Source organism: Balaenoptera physalus (assembly GCF_965194825.1).
Source record: "Balaenoptera physalus genome assembly, chromosome: 11".
NCBI classification, from domain to species: domain Eukaryota; kingdom Metazoa; phylum Chordata; class Mammalia; order Artiodactyla; family Balaenopteridae; genus Balaenoptera; species Balaenoptera physalus.
The window spans coordinates 62,516,497-62,533,649 of record NC_138896.1 but is presented as its reverse complement, the minus strand read 5'-3'; the positions used below and the strand labels follow the sequence as shown (position 1 = coordinate 62,533,649).

The 17,153-nt window shown below is 41.3% G+C and overlaps 1 protein-coding gene and 1 long non-coding RNA gene across 9 annotated transcripts in view; one reads left to right on the top strand and one right to left on the bottom strand.

Annotated features, from left to right (window-relative positions):
- Positions 1-17,153, bottom strand: part of CTDSPL (CTD small phosphatase like) — a 126,013-nt gene that overhangs the window by 95,723 nt on the left and 13,137 nt on the right. The window lies entirely within an intron of this gene.
- LOC309637815 lies at positions 5,395-10,846 on the top strand. The gene is made up of 2 exons (XR_014250832.1): positions 5,395-5,562; positions 6,719-10,846. It is a non-coding gene; the product is annotated as an uncharacterized lncRNA (long non-coding RNA).

Genomic DNA, 17,153 nt, shown 5'->3' with positions numbered 1-17,153 from the left:
CATTATTTCATCACAGTTTTCATGTAATAATTATAATAATTGTAATCCCTTACTGAACACTTACTATGTGCCAAACGCTGTTTCAAGGGCTTTTCATGCATTAATTTGTTATCCTCATCACCATCCTGTGGGGTAGGAATTCTTTTTATTTTTTATAATATAATTATAATTAACTTTATAATTTTTACTCTCACTTTATAGATGAAGAAACAGGGGGGCAAAGGGATGTCAAAGGTCACACAGCTAGGAAAGGTGGAACTGAGGCACGAGCCCAGGCAGGCGGTGTGCCCAGAGTCTCGCCCTCATCACCATGCAGACGGCTCTTCCTCCCGCCAGCCTGGCCCAGGCACACGTTTGGGTTTGGTTTACGTGGATGCCTTATGACACAGAAAGCTGGCAGACCACAGAGCTTGGGCATCCACGCTTCGGAAGGTGCTCAGAAACACTCTGGCAAGGGGGCTGTTTCCAACAAGAATTCCACTACACTCAATATTTTGCCAAGGTATGCCTAAAAGGACTTTGAAAAATAACTTGGCTCCTGGGGCCAAATGGCCACGCACATCAAGAAGACAGCAGCTTGGGCCCAGGCCAGTTTGGGCCTGAGAAGGTGCACAGGCCACAGTACTGCACTGTTGCTGTTAAATTCTGGATGGGGATCTGGATGGGCGGTGACCCAAGCCTGCTCCTGAGATGCGAAGCTTCAGAAAAGCTTAACAGTGTCCACAGGGACAATATCAGGGAACTTAAAAAAGAAAGCAAAACCAAAGACAAGAGTTCTGTTGAGCTAAGGGCTCTCTACATCAGGATCATCCAGAGAGTTTTTTGTTTTTTTGTTTTTTTTAAATGCAGATACTCAGGTCCTATCCTGGACATACTGAATCAGGGTTTCCCCCCACTGGGCTTAGAAGTCTGGATTTTTAGCAATCTGATATATTCTCAACACTGATAACCACTGCTTTGGGTCTCTGGGACTTCATATCCAGGCATCAGAGAAGAGCTGTTTTAAAAGCAATATTCAATTCAACAAGTAGCATTCAGGTCCGAGAATCAGGGTTCTAGTCTCAGCTCCATTAACAGCTTGCTGGTTGACTTTGGGGGTGTCTCTTGGCCTCTCTGACTCTCAGTAAGAACAGGGGCCTAGGTTCCTCCCAGCTCTAAGTCCTGTGCTTCCTCCTAAGTATACCTAAGTGTACTCATCATACCTAGGTGTTCACTGACACAGAACTGATGAGGTCCTAAAAGGAGTGATCAGATGAGTACCTGGAAAGGCAAAGATCAGTCAGTATGGGCTGGTGCAGGGCACTGGGGTGGCCATCCTGACAGGGAGGGCATCACAGAGACCTGGATGTGACGAGGTGGGGACGTGAGTTGGGAGGGAAACAAAGCACACCTAAGTAAAGGGAAAGCTTTGGAAACAAGTCTGGGAGGGAAGACTGTTCCAGGTTACAGAAGCCTTGGAAAGCCAGGGAGGGGAGGTAGTATATGATGGAACCAAAAAGGGAAGTGGCAATCGGAAGGGTGTTCTGGGAAGATGGCTGCGGCGGCCTCTGCAGGATGGGAAGGCTGGGAGGCGGAATGGAGCGGGCCCGGGAGCTCAGCTAGGAAGAGAAATTTGTGACCCCGAGGACAAGCTTATTCTAGAGCCAACGTGGCCTTGACCTGGATCTGCAGCAGTGGGAACAGGAGGGGAGAACACGTCAACGGGAAAAGCTCCAGGACCCTGGGATCGTGAGTCATTCCTATGATTCTTTTTGTTTACTTGTTTTTGCTTTTTGCTTATCTGTAGTTTCTGTTCTCTCTGTAGTGAGCAGATATTGCTTCGTGATAAGAAAAAGAAACATACAGTTCAGCATTTCCTTTGGGAAACCGGCAAACAAATCTTCAACCCTTTGCAGCTCAGCCCTTCCTCTCGCTAGTCTGCTTCTCTTTTGAATGCCGTTCTCGTATTTTTTGCCCACACATCTGCACCCCATGCCCTGTCCCTTTGCTAAGAAGCTTTTGCAGAGCATTCCTTCTCCTTTTCTGGAGCATTCCTTCTGCCAGCCTTCTGGACTGCAAAGCCCCACAGCTGTGAGGGGAGGCCTCTCCTGGAGTCCAGAGTCCGGGGTCCTGGTCTTAGGAGAGCAGGTCAATAGACTCCCTGCTGTCCCGCAGCCGCTCCAGTCCAGGACTCTACCAGCTCCCTCCATCAAGCCCTCTCTGAGGAGTCTTTCTATCCTTGAAGACAATCTCTTAGTACCTGCCTCAAAATCTTCTCCAAAAGAATGCCTGTCATCATCCTGGGAAATGCTCCCATCCACGAAGGAGACCACTGGACCTACCAGCGTCACAACCCTTTGACCTTCCCAACTTCTATGACCATTCCTGTGCTCCCTTGGCCACCTAGCAGCCCTTCGTGTCTCCTATAACATGTCAAACTCTGAAAACCCACCCTGACCATGAGCACCTGTCCTCTGGCTTCTTGGATGTCCATATTCCAACTAAATCCCCAGTCCTCGGTACTCTTCTTAATTCACTTTCCTCCCAAGCATCCTGGATTCTAAGGTCAATCAGTATCCTGAATTCTCTCATCCTCTGAAACGCTACTAAGCCTGCGGAGCCACCCTCTGACCCGGTACCAACTGCGCTTTTCTCCTCGAGAAAAACTGCCCAGCCATACCATCGGGCTCCCTTACCAAAGTTTCCGTAAGGCACCCAGGTCAGCTTAACTGTCCACACCCCAGTGAATCCCTCTCCTCCTGTCAATCCTATTGGAGACCCTTGCCACCTTCCTCAAGACCCCTGCTCCACTCTTTTTTCCCACTCTTTGCAAATAGTCTCACCTCTGATTTCACTAAGAAATTGGCAGCCGTGTGTTAGGAACATTATTTTCCCTTCCCTTATGCTCAGAACTTCTCCACATGTTCAACTGTCTTCCCCTCCTTTCTGGGAAGAAATGCTGCCCTGCCCCTTTAGGGCTGACTTCTGTGTCTGACTCCAGGCCCTCCTGTCTTTCAGTTGATTACCCCTTCTTTATTGTAGCTTCAAGCTCTCTTTCTTCCCTGGCTGTTCTCCATCAGTCAAGAAATACGCTTTGACACTTCCCTCCCCTACCACCCTCTCATCTTCTTGTTACTGCCAAGCTCTTTAGAAAGTTTTGTTATTTTTATAGAAATGATGCATGTTCATGAAAACATTTTAAACAATACAGAAGAGCAAAAAGAAAATAACTGTTATCCAACATCCTACCACCCATAGATAATGCTGTTAGAAACTTGGTGACCATGCTTCCAAATTATTTTCTATGTACCCATTCACATACAGAAGTATATATTTAACACAGAAGAGGCTACACTGTACATGCTCTTCTGTAACTAACATCCTATATTTTGTAACTAACAAAGGTAGTCTAGCAAATGTAAACAGTACAATTACTTCCCTGACTCCTATTGATTTGTTTCCTTTTCTTTTTTTTTTTTTTTTGGCTGCTATAGATAATACTGTGCTGAATATTTTTGCATTTATGAAATTATTTATTTATGGAAAATTCTTTAAAACTGGTGGTTGGATAAAATATACTCACATTTCATATTTGATATATACTATACTACAAAACAGTCTTCCAGAAAGGCTGTACGAATTTATTTATTTTTAAAAGATTTTTTTTTAATGTGGACCATTTTTAAAGTCTTTATTGAATTTGTTACAATATTGCTTCTGTTCTATGTTTTGGGTTTTTTTGGCTGTGAGGCATGTGGGATCTTAGCTCCCCACCAGGGACTGAACCCGCACCCCCTGCATTAGAAGGCGAAGACTTATTAGCCACTGGACCACCAGGGAAGTCACCAAGGCTGTACTAATTTAAATGCCTATCAATGGTTGTCATTTCCCTAAACGCTTAAGAACCCGGAGTTGTGTTAATGTTTAGAAATTTTACCTAATATAAAGGATGAAAAAGAGGACAGCATTACAGATTCTATAGATGTTAAAAAGGCAAGAGGACATTTTGAACAACTTTCACCCAGTATTTTGAAAACAGCGGAAATGGACAAATTCCTAGGAAAAGGAAACTTGCCAAAACGTAGATGAGAAGAAATAGAATATCCAAATAGTCCTGTATATATTAAATAAATTAAATCTATATTTTAAAAGCTTCCCAGAAAGAAACTTCAGACCTTGAAGGGCTTCACCAATGTAATCTACTAAACATTTAAGAAAGAAATAATACCAACCTTACACAAATTCTTTTTTTTTAGAATTATTTTTTTTATTTATTTATTTTTGGCTGTGTTGCATCTTCGTTGCTGCGCGCGGGCTTTCTCTAGTTGCAGTGAGCAGGGGCTACTCTTCGTTGTGGTGCGTAGGCTTCTCATTGTGGTAGCTTCTCTTGTTGCAGAGCATGGGCTCTAGGTACATGGGCTTCAGTAGTTGTGGCTCGCAAGCTCTAGAGTGCAGGCTCAGTAGTTGTGGCGCACGGGCTTAGGTGCTCCGCGGCATGTGGGTTCTTCCTGGACCAGGGCTCGAACCTGTGTGCCCTGCATTAGCAGGTGGATTCTTAACAACTGCACCACCAGGAAAGCCCAATCTTACACCAATTCTTCCAGAGAATAAAAGTCTCCAAACTGCTTTTTGAGGCCAGCATAACCTTGATACCAAAACCTCAAGGACATTTAAAGAGAAGAAAATCACAGGCCAGTCTATTTTGGACATGATGATAAAGTTACAGGCACTGTTAATATTATACTGGTTTGTTGCCAGTTACTTCATAACTGTGAAAAATGCTAAATTTTAGTTAGAGGTCAACGAAAATTAAGATGTAATATTTTTTCCTAACCAAGTTGATGGACTCCCTGAATTCTACTCATGGGCCGCTTAGGGATCTGTGGACTCCAGGTTAAAAATCCGTGCACTAAAAAAATGGTGCTGGAAGCAGCCTAGACCAAGGGGGAACCAGAGTTCCATCCAAATGAAAATCCCACCAGTTCAAAGCCTTAGTGAGGGTCTCTGTGTGCCAGGGATGCCAGGGGTCTTCAAACACTTTTTCAGGTGATTTCTCTTAAGATGACTCCTCTTGATTTTGCATTTCACACATTCCTTTGTTCTCCTTCCAATATGATTTTCTTTTGCTTAATATAAAGGACTTGGCTCAACGTTTCAGTTCCTTTATCCCCAAAATAAATTCCCACGATAACAGGGTACAATTGGCAAATCAAGCAAACCATTCCTTTGATGACACCCAGACTATTTGACCACACATTTGTAAACAGAACATTTTAAACCAACATGGACTTTTGTTGCCAGCACTCTGCACAAAGCTAACTTGGCTCTAGACCAAGCACTCATGATACCCTTTGGAAGGTCACCTGAGAGATACATAATAGGACTGGGGTGTGACCTGGCTCCAGCTTGCATACCTGGCACAGCTTGAGCTACGACTGAGGACCACTCCAACTCCCTCTGGAAAGCTCAGTGACCAAGTGTTTTGGATATCTTCCTGAATACCCTCCTGTTGGGAAAAGAACCAGCTAAATTCAACAACTGCATTTTTACCACTTCTTTTGAATTTATCTCTATGGAAAGGAGGTAATATTTTTAAAAATTTACCTTAATACTCAACTAAAGCCCAGTATTAACACTTTAAATTATGAAACACTTAGATATGCAGAGAAGTACAGAGAATAAATATAACAAACAACTATATATTGGGCTACCCAACCACCCAGATCTTGGATTGCTTAACATTTTGCTGTATTTGTCTCAAGAAACTAGTTCATAAAATACAAAACATTAAAGATACAACAGAAGCTACCTGTATACCCTTCTCTGGTCCCACTCCCTGTTCTCCCTCTCCAGAAATAACCACTATTTTGAATTCATTATTCATCATTCCTGGGGATGCTTTTGTAATTTTACAGTATATGCATATATCCATACACTCTATAGAGGCTATTTTTGCATGTTCTCAAACTTTCTTTGGTGTGGCATCATACTGTATGTGTTATTATAGAACCTGCATTTTTGTTCGAAATTACATTTTTAAATTGTAGCCGTGTGAATAGATGTGGCTCTGGTTTATCCCCTTTAATTGCTGTATACGATTTCATTGTCTGAACACGCCTCAATTTATTTATCTAGGATTTTGTTTTTATAAGATCTCTTCTAACTAGATCTCAGCCCAGCTCCTCAAATGAGCATATGCCTCAAGAGAATCAAGTAGGCCTATGAGCACTGGCTTCCTTTTATTTCTAATAGTTCTTAGAAAATGATCACCAAGTTTAAGGGGGGACAAATATTGTTCTGGTGACGCTTCTGAGCTGCACCAGCAGCAGGGGAGGGCAGTAGCACGTTCACCAAAGTAGTTCTAAGATATAGTTCAATGTTTTCTTCCTGGCTGTGAAACAGCCAAATCTAATTCTTTGGCCATACCAGGGGGTCTACAAGCCACTAAAATCTTTTGACAAATTCCTTTCTGTCTAAAACAGTTTAGGCGGGTTCCGTGTTTTGCCACTTAGAACTCGGACCAATATAATGGGATTCAAGCATCTTGAAGAGCCTTCTTAGCATCCTATCCCTCTAAAAATATCTTAAAACTCTGCTTTTATTTAGTTACACACTTAGACATAGTGTGTAAGTCTTAATAGTGAAGCCTGTCACTTCTGCCAGATTTTCAGAGATAAAAGCCATTGGAGTCTTAACCTTTACTATAAACTTTAACTCCTCTCATTTCTACCATTCACAGTTCACAACTGAATATGAAGAGGGAGGTGAAGAGTTAATAGCAAGACTCAAGGAAACAGAATTTGTTATATAAATAACAGAACATGAATTGTAAGAAAATGTGGCCTGTCAACTTGGGTGAGCCCTAGAATTTATCCAGTTAAATATGCTGCCTCTGGCAGAAGCAGAAAGAAGCATCTTTTGAAAAAATATGGTTGCTGTCTTTCAAGATGTAAATCTCAAAGGGCTTATGATATTCTCCAAATATTTCCTAAATTTCCTTTTCATGGAGTCAGACAGCAGTTTAACTCTTGGCTCTACTATCTGCACCATATAGGCAAGTTACTTAGCCTCTCTGAGCCTCAATGGGGATTATAACACCTACATCTGAAGGCTGTTGGAGGATGAAATGAGATACACATGTAAAGTACTTGGCATATGGTCATCATAAAATAAATGGCAACTTCCATGGCACTTTAAATGCCTTCTTCTTAAAGCACGGTGCTTCGGCACCTCCGCTGCACGGCCAGGGCTCACTCTTCTCTGCATCCCAAGCATCTGGTACAGGTGAACAGCACACAGTGTGTGCTCGATAAACGTTTACTGACTAAATGAACTAGACATAATAATAAGAAGTGCTTATTAAATACTTATGTACTTTGATACGCGCTATATACACACACATATATATATTACATTATTTAATCCTCATAATCACCCTATTAGGTATGTACCACTATGAAATCAAGGCTCAGAGAGATTAAGTAACTTGTCAAAGTTCACACAACTCAAAAGTGATGGAGCTGGAATTCAAACCCAAGCCTGTGCCCTTGAACATTACCACTCTGTTTACTGCATCTTGCTCGGACAGTGCAGGAAGGTATCAAGAGAAGGTGACGCTCGAGATGGATCTGAGGGGATGACTAAGAATCCATCAGGCACGTAAAGGAAAAGGCATCTGGTAAGAGAAACCAGCATATGCACAGAGGGGTGAAAATGCACAGCATGTCTGGCTCAGCCAGTGGGTCATCACCGCGTGGAAGGGGACCCCTGGACAGGAGGATGTAGAGGTGGTCTAGGGTCAGTCCGTGAAGGGCCACAGGCTGTGAAACACCACGCTTTTATCTTAAGGCCAACACGGAAGCACTGAGAAACAGCTTTGAGCCGGCAGCAGCAATGATCAGAGCTGTGCTTTGGCAATTTACATCCAGCAGCTTCAGGGAGGAAGAGCTGGAATGAGTGGCCAAACAAGAGACAGGAAGATAGCAAAGAACATTAGCCATTGGCCCAGTCTTCCACCTCTGAGATGCTGATCATCTCGACATCATTTTCTAAGCCATGTCTTAAAATTAGTGGCAAATAGACTGTGGTTTCTATACAAACTGAGTCATACTACCTGGATGAAGATTTCGTTCTCAGAGAAGTTTCACCTGGTTTATTTACCTGGTAGTAAAAGAACTCAAGCTACCCTGTGATTCCTAGGCTCTTCTCTTTTGTTTAGGTAACAGAAGCCCTTCCTTTTTTTTGGGCAGTTATCTGTAGACAGCCTGAAAGGTGTCTCCCACGCCCTCTGGAGCCCAGGCCCTCTCTGCAGAGCTGGGGCTTCAGCACATTTATTTCTGTTTTGGTGACATTATATTCTTTTGTTCGCTTGGACTCCATCAAGATAGTCACTATTTTTATACTATTGTATAACTATGGGAGACTATATTTTAAACTCAAATGTTTGGTTTTTTTTTTTTAACATCTTTATTGGAGTATAATTGCTTTACAATGGTGTGTTAGTTTCTGCTTTATAACAAAGTGAATCAGTTATACATATACATATGTTCCCATATCTCTTCCCTCTTGCATCTCCCTCCCTCCCACCCTCCCTATCCCACCCCTCTAGGTGGTCACAAAGCACCGAGCTGATCTCCCTGTGCTATGCGGTTGCTTCCCACTAGCTATCTATTTTACGTTTGGTAGTGTATATATGTCCGTGCCACTCTCTCACTTTGTCACAGCTTACCCTTCCCCCTCCCCATATCCTCAATCGAATGCTTGTTTATCTTATCTTGTACTTTTGTATTAACTTTCTGCAGAAGGATACTTAAGATTAGAAGAAATTCTCCGCCCCAATTTTAAACCTGAAAAAAGATACTGTACAAAATCTGTTTGGGTAAGTTCCCAAAAGAGTGGAGAAAGTCACAGGTTTTGTCTTTCAGAACACCCTTCATTGCAAAATGCAGAGTAAATCTGCCCGGCCAGATTATAAAATGTCTTGGTCTTCTCTTCTGCTTAAATCATGACCAAAAATTTACTTCTGAGGGAGGGCTGGTAATATATTAAGCTTAACACTGCTTCACATTAATAGGATGCTGATCGAAATTTAAGGAGAGAATAGAGTCCAGAAATAGACCCACACATATATAGTCATTTGATTTCTGATAACGGTTCAAAGGCAATACAACAGAGAAAGGATGGTCTTTTCAATAACTGACATGGAAACAATTGGACATTCACATGCAAACAAATAAACTTCAATTTCTGCTCTTCAAATGACATCATCAACACCTAACACCCATTAGGATAGCTATTATCAAAAAGACAGAAATAATAAGTATTGGTGAGGATGTGGAGAAACTGACACCCTTGTGTACTTGGTGGGAATGTAAAATGGTACAGCTGTTGTGGAACAGCAGGAATGATGGTTCCTCAAAAATTTAAATATACAATTACCATGTGATTCCACAACAATTCCACTCCTGGGTATATACCCCAAAGTACTGACAGCAGGGACTGAAACAGGTAATTGCACACCCATGTTCACAGCAGTGTTATTCACAATAGCTACAACATGGAAGCAACCCAAATGTCCCCTGACAGATGAATAAATACACAAAATCTGGAATATTTTATATACCACATATATAAAAAGATATATAATACATCTGTATCTCTCTCCCTCTCTCAATGCAACCTTAAAAAGGAATGAAATTCTGCCATGCTGAAAGTGGATCAACCTTGAGGACTTTATACTAACTGAAATAAGTCAGTCATGAAAAGACAAATACTGTATGATTCCACTTATATGAGGTAGCTAGGGTAGTCAAAATCAAAGACAGAAAGTGGAAAGGTGGTTGCCAGGGGCTGGGGAGAGGAGGAATGGGGAGTTATTGTTTAATGGGTACAGAGTTTCAGTTTTGTAAGATGAAAAGAGTTCTGGAGATGGATGGTGGTGATATTTGTACAACAACATGAATATACTTAATATCACTGAATTGTACACTTTAAAATGGTTAATGGGACTTCCCTGGTGGTCCAGTGGTAAAGAATCCGCCTCTCAATGCAGGGGACCAGGTTCGATCCCTGGTCGGGGAACTAAGATCCCACATGCCGCGGGGCAACTAAGCCCGCGAGCCACAACTACTGAGCTTGTGTGCCTCAACGAGAGAGCACGCCTGCTGCCAACCACAGAGCCCACGCGCCCTGGACTCCGTGCGCCACAACTAGAGAGAGAAAACCCGCACACCACAACTAGAGAGAAGCCCGAGAGCCACAACTAGAGAGAAGCCCATATGCCGCAACTAGAGATTAGCCCACGCACCGCAACTAGAGAGAAGCCCGTGCTGCAATGAAGACCCGATGCAGCCAAATAAATAAACAAACAAACAAATAAATAAATAAATAAAATATAAAATGGTTAAGATGGTAAATTTTATGTAAAGTGTGTTTAACCACAAAAAAATTGGAAAATCAGAGACATTGCTTAGAAAATGAAAAGACACATCAAAGACTGGGATAAAGTATTTGCAAAACACATATTCAACAAAGTACTTGTATCCAGAATATACAAAAAACTTTCAAACTCAATAATGAGAAATCAAATAATCTAATATCTTTTAAATTGGCAACAATTTGAACAGACACCTTGCCAAAAGGTGAACGGCACATAAGCACATAAAAAGAATCTCAGCACTATCAGTTGTTAGTGAAATAGAAATTAAAACCACAACAAGATACCACTAGATGCCCACCAGAATGGCTAAAATTTAAAAATTGACAATGCTAAGTACTGCCAAAGATACAGAGTAACTGGAATAGTCAAACATTGCTGGTGGAAATGCAAAATAGTATTGCTTCTTTGGAAAACTGTTTGGCAGTTTTTTTTAAAATAAAGTTAAACATATACTTTCAGATTGTGGTACATGCATACAATCGAATACTACTCAGCAATAAATAGCAACAAACTACTGATACAGGCAACCATCTGGAGGAATTTCAAAAGCATTATACTAAGTGAAAGAAGCCAAACTCAAAAGGCTCCATATTGCATGATTCTGTTTAGATGACATTTCAGAAAAGGGAAGGACAGGGGAGAGAACAGATCAGTTGTTCTGGGCTGAGTGTGGAGGGTGGGTAGCAGCTAAGGGGCACAGGGATTATTTTGAGAGTCATGGAAATATTCTCTATCTTGATTATGGAGGTGGTTACACAGCTGTATGAGTCTGTCAAAGCTCACGGAACTTCGTAACCTTGGGTTACACCAAAAAGAATGATTTTTATCGTATGCAAATTTACCTCATTAAAAAATTAACTTAAAAAAAATCAGTCAAGCCTATGTAGTAAAACAGAATATCCTGTGGGACGGAAAAATTCACACTCACCAATAAGTGCTCATACACTTGACAGAGTTAACAACTCCTCCAACTGCATGCTTGTTTGATGACTGCCTTGAAATGTTTTTGTTCTAACCCAAACAAAAATGAATATGTTGAACTGTTTCCTCAAAAACGGGAAAGAAAATACGGCTCTGACAGAAGGTTCTGGAATTAAAGTCAGTGGTTTCTGACCTGGACATAAGTGAGTCAAATACTTAGAACAAATTTATGATACGTTAAGCACGGAAGCTGGAGCTTGATCAGAATGCAGAGGGACACATTATACACAATGCCAAGTACAGGATGAATGTTTACTGGAATACTGACGTCTCTCTGATACTAAAAGGCTACATTTATTCAAGCCGTGTTGACAAGGTAGTGCGTGTTGACAAGGTAGTGCGGTTTGTTCTTCATGATACCCTGAAACACTGAAAGCTTAGGTTAAACGCTAACTATGAAAGGTAAGAATAGTATCAGCCATCACATATCAAGCCACTTCTCTTCAGTTTTTAAAGTGCTTTGAGTACCAGGATTTTAAAACATTTTGGCAAGTAGCCTTAGTACGAGTTATAATTACAAAGAAACCTTTCAGTTTTTAACTTGAAGCAGCTACTCAGAATCAAAATGAGCGATTACTTAGGTGGTTACATAATCCTTAGTATCCATGAAGACCACTGTTTATTAGGCCCTAGTTTCAGAGAACTATGTGTTTACAGTGTTTTCTGTCCTGCTCCCAAATATAAAAATGTCCACATCCCAACCCAGGGCTACAAGCAGTTCCTAAGCCTTTGCTCCATTATGTGTTATTTCAAAGCCATAAAGGCAAATATTTGCTTAATTTTATTTTAAATAAAGCACTGACCATGCCTCCTCATTAAAAAAAAATAGTAAAATATATGTTAAAAGATTAAAGGAAAGGAGGCATGCTACGCCTGGTGGCACAGTGGCCAAGACTCCGCGCTCCCAATGCAGGGGACTCGGGTTCTATCCCTGGTCAGAGAACTAGATCCCATATGCATTCCGCAACTACGAGTTCGCATGCCACTAAGGAGCCCACCTGGTACAACCAAATAAATAAATATTTTTTTAAAAAAAGATTAAAGAAAAGGAAACTATTTAATGAAAGTAGATTTATTTATTTACTTATTTAATTTTTGGCTGTGTTGGGTCTTTGTTGCTGCCACGGGCTTTCTCTAGTTGTGGCGAGCAGGCGCTACTCTTCGTTGCTTCTCATTGCGGTGGCTTCTCTTGTTGCAAAGCATGGGCTCTAGGCGCGTGGGCTTCAGTAGTTGTGGCACATGGGCTCAGTAGTTGTGGCTTGCAGGCTCTAGAGCGCAGGCTCAGTAGTTGTGGCACACGGGCTTAGTAGCTCCGGGCATGTGGGATCTTCCCAGACCACGGCTCAAACCCGTGTCCCCTGCATTGGCAGGTGGATTCTTAACCACTGCCCCACCAGGGAAGTCCCGAAAGTAGATTTTTTTTTTTTTAATTTATTTTTGGCTGTGTTGGGTCTTCGTTTCTGTGTGAGGGCTTTCTCTAGTTGTGGCAAGTGGGAGCCACTCTTCATCGCGGTGCGCGGGCCTCTCACTATCGCGGCCTCTCTTGTTGCGGAGCACAGGCTCCAGATGCGCAGGCTCAGTAGCTGTGGCTCATGGGCCTAGTTGCTCCGCGGCATGTGGGATCTTCCCAGACCAGGGCTCGAACCCGTGTCCCCTGCACTGGCAGACAGACTCCCAACCACTGCGCCACCAGGGAAGCCCCCGAAAGTAGATTTTTAAAAGAAAGCTAGGTCATTAGAAATACTAAACTTCAAATGTCTTATAAATCATGATTTAATATCTGGAAAATAAGTTTCAAGGTATATATTATACTTCAACATTTCCCAAGAGAATCCTTACATTCCCTTGATTAGTAGTTATATACAGCTGACCTTAGCATCATACATTATTGCCAAAGCAAGTGAAAAAAAATTATATATGTATTGTATATTTAAATCTAGAATCGTCTGTGGCCAGTGTGTTTCCTGACCTCTGCCAATTCCTGGCTGAAAGGACCCAGTGAACCCACTGGCCCTGTCATGTATCCCCCTTCTCCCATCCCCAACATCACTATACACACACACACACAAACACACACACACACATATATATCTATATATATATTCATATACATGTAAGATTCATATACATAGAGATTCACACATATATTATCAATATATAATGGAATATTATTGTCATAAAAAAGAAGGAAAAAAAAAAAAAAAAAGAAGGAAATCCTGCCATTTGCAACAACATGGATGGACCTGGGGGGCAGTATGCTAAATGAAATAAGTCAGAAAAAGACAAATACTTTATGATCTCACTTATATGTGGATTCTAAAAAAAACCCAAATTCATAGGAAAAGAGATCAGATCTGTGGTTCCCAGAGGCAGAGGGTGAGGGGCGGGGGAACTGGGTGAAGGTGGTCATAAGGTACAAACTTCCATTTATAAGATAACAAGCACTAAGGATGTAACGGGCAACATGATGACTGTAGTTTACAATGCTGGGTGATATATTTGAAAGTTGCTAAGGGAGTGAATCCTAAAAATTCTCATCATAAGGGAAAACATTTGTTTGGTAACTATATGAGGTAATGGATGTATACTTATTGTGGTAATCATCTCACAATATATATGTATGTCAAGTCATTATGCTGTATCCCTTAAACTTAAATAATGTCGTATGTCAACAAAAATGGAAGGAAAATAAATAAATACCTCAGAATTAAATGTAAAGCTGTGTGGTCCCCCCTGAAAGCCCAGTCCTGCTATTACAAATGGGGTTCCCCTCCGACCTGGGCCACTCTGGTCAAGTGCAGCCTGGGCCAAGTTTCTGAAGCCCTCAGACCTACTTTCAGGGCAGCACAGACTGGAAGCAGGCTTTTCCACTCACTGGCCAGTGAGCCCTGCCTGGTGGTCTCAAGCGCTAAAACCAGAGATAAGCGCTCCTTTGTGTTTACCCCAGGAAGACACTTCTATCTACTTAAATGGATGCTTTCTCATTTGAGAAACAAAGTGAAAGATAAGATATGGGTTTAAACATGCTTGCCAATCAAACAGAATATTAGATCAGAAATACATCTAAATCAGGATACTTGAGAATTCTGATCTAAATTCTGGTGTTAAGACGTAAGCTTATGAATGCATCCTTTGAAGGTTGGCTCAACAACAGTTGTCACTGAAGCCCCACTGATCCAGACCTGATTTCACACTGAATTCATTATCATTTCTCTTTTTCAGGGACAATCAAGATTCTCAAAGCACTAACTCAATTTGACTTTTACATCGGTCATTAGCACATTGCTGAAATAAACCTTTAAAGTGACAACTTTCCAAATCCAGTCTTCCTTAAAACACTTAATTTGGATAGGTCTAAAAATTAATCGGGGGACTTCTACTTCCAAGAAGATGAAGTAAACATACTTCTTCCTGTTCTTTCCACTAAGTACAACTAAAAACCTGGTTTATATAGCAAACGTAAAAAGACTGAAAGGTGGAGAGAAGGCAGAGCAGCGAGGGACCTGAGACCTGAACCGACCGTGGTGATCCCTGGGTTTTCTTTTACCTCAGATAACCCAGACTTAGAGATGAAGGAGCTGGATATGGGCAAACATCAACACTTGCAGACAAAGTCCTCTCAAAAGCCTATTCTTTGTAACCAAAGGGTCAGAAAAGGGACAGTCTAGTAAGACAGAATACTTTCAGATAATAATTGCTCTACTGCAGCAAATAACACACACACACACACACACACACACACACACACACACACACACACTGTGGCCCCAACCCCACCTATATTAGCAAAATCCAGTGGGTTTATAGAATTCCACCCCCACCAGGGTGTAAGGAAGCACCCCACCACCCTGCTGGGGTAGTGTTTGAGAAAACCACGTAGGCAGAAGAGACTTTCATCCCTGACAGCTGGTATTGAGTCCCTGCCGCTCCCAGTGATGTCAGTGGAGACCATGTGGCCAGCTTGGACTTCTATCCCTACCCAGCAGTAATGAAATGCTCCTTCCCTACCTACTGGGGTGGAGTCAGAGGAGGGACAGGAAGATTCAGGGCTTTCACCATCACCCAGTGGTAGTGAGGCCACTCCCACTGCAGTTCAGCAGAGACCATGTGGGAGCCGAAACTCCCTCCCCTGCCCAGCAGTTTGCCAAAAGAGGACAAGTGGAGATCTTGGATTTCTACCTCAATCTGGCAATAATGAGGCAGTGTTCCCCCTTGCCTGCTAGAGCAGTGTCAGAGAAAACCAATTAAAACAGAAGGTTGAACTAAGACCCAGAGTCTCATAACAATATGAAAATGTCCAGGTTTCAACTGTAATTCACTTGTTATACCAAGAGCCAGAAGATCTCAAACTGAATGAAAACAAGACAATCAATCGATGCCAACATCAAGAAGACAGAAATGTAACACTTACCTGACAAAGATTTTCAAGCAGCTACAATAAAAGCAGTTAGGAACACACTTAAAATAAATGAAAATAGAAAGCCTCAGCAAAGAAATAGAAGGTCTTAGTAAAGAAATACAAGACATAAAGCAAAACTGAATGGAAAATTTTGAACAAAAAAATACAAAAGTTGAAATAAAAAACTCGTGGATGGACTCAATAGCAGAATGGAGGAGACTAAGAACAAATCAATGAACTTGAAGATAGACCAACAGAAATTACCCAATCTGAATCAACAGGGAGAAAAGATTAAAAAAAAAAAAAAAAAAGAATAGTCAGTATTGATAAACCTGTGGGACTATAACAAAGGATCTAATATTTGTGTCATCAGAGTCCCAGAATAAGAGGAGAAAAGGGCAGTGCTGAAAAAACACTTCAGGAAATACTGGCTGAAAACTTCCCAAATTTGGTAAGAGACAACCTTACAAATTCAAGAAGTTGACCGAATCCCCAACAGGATAAACCTGAAGAAATCCAGGCCAAGACATATCATAACTAAACTTCTGAAAACTAAGGTTGGTACAAATACTTTGGAAGACAGTTTGACAGTTTCTTACAAAACAAAAAATATTCTCACCATACAGTAGAGCAATAGTGCTCCTTGGTATTTACCCAAATGAGTTGAAAATGTGTGGGGTCAGCATTATGTGGGAACTCTATACCTTGTGCTCAATTTTGCTGTGAACCTAAAACTGTTCTAAAAATAAAGCCTATTTTTAAAAAATACATGGAACTGAATGAAGATGAAAATATAATACATCAAAATTTGTGAGATATTGCAAAAGTAGTGCTCAGAGAAAACTGTGTAGCACTAAACGCATACATTAGGAAAAAAGAAAAGTCTCAAATCAATAATCTAAGTTCCCCTCCAAGAACCTAGAAAGAGCAAAATAAACCCAAATCAAGCAGAAGGAAGGAAATAATAAAGAAAAGAACAGAGACATTCACAGAAAGATAGACAAGATGAAAAGGCAGAGGGCTATGTACCAGATGAAGGAACAAGATAAAACCCCAGAAAAACAACTAAATGAAGTGGAGATAGGCAACCTTCCAGAAAAAGAATTCAGAATAATGATAGTGAAGATGATCCAGGACCTCGGAAAAAGAGTAGAGGCAAAGATCGGGAAGATGCAAGAAATGTTTAACAAAGACCTAGAAAAATTAAAGAACAAACAAACAGAGATGAGCAATACAATAACTGAAATGAAAAATACACTAGAAGGAATCAATAGCAGAATAACTGAGGCAGAAGAATGGATAAGGGACCTGGAAGACAGAATGGTGGAATTCACTGCTGCGGAACAGAATAAAGAA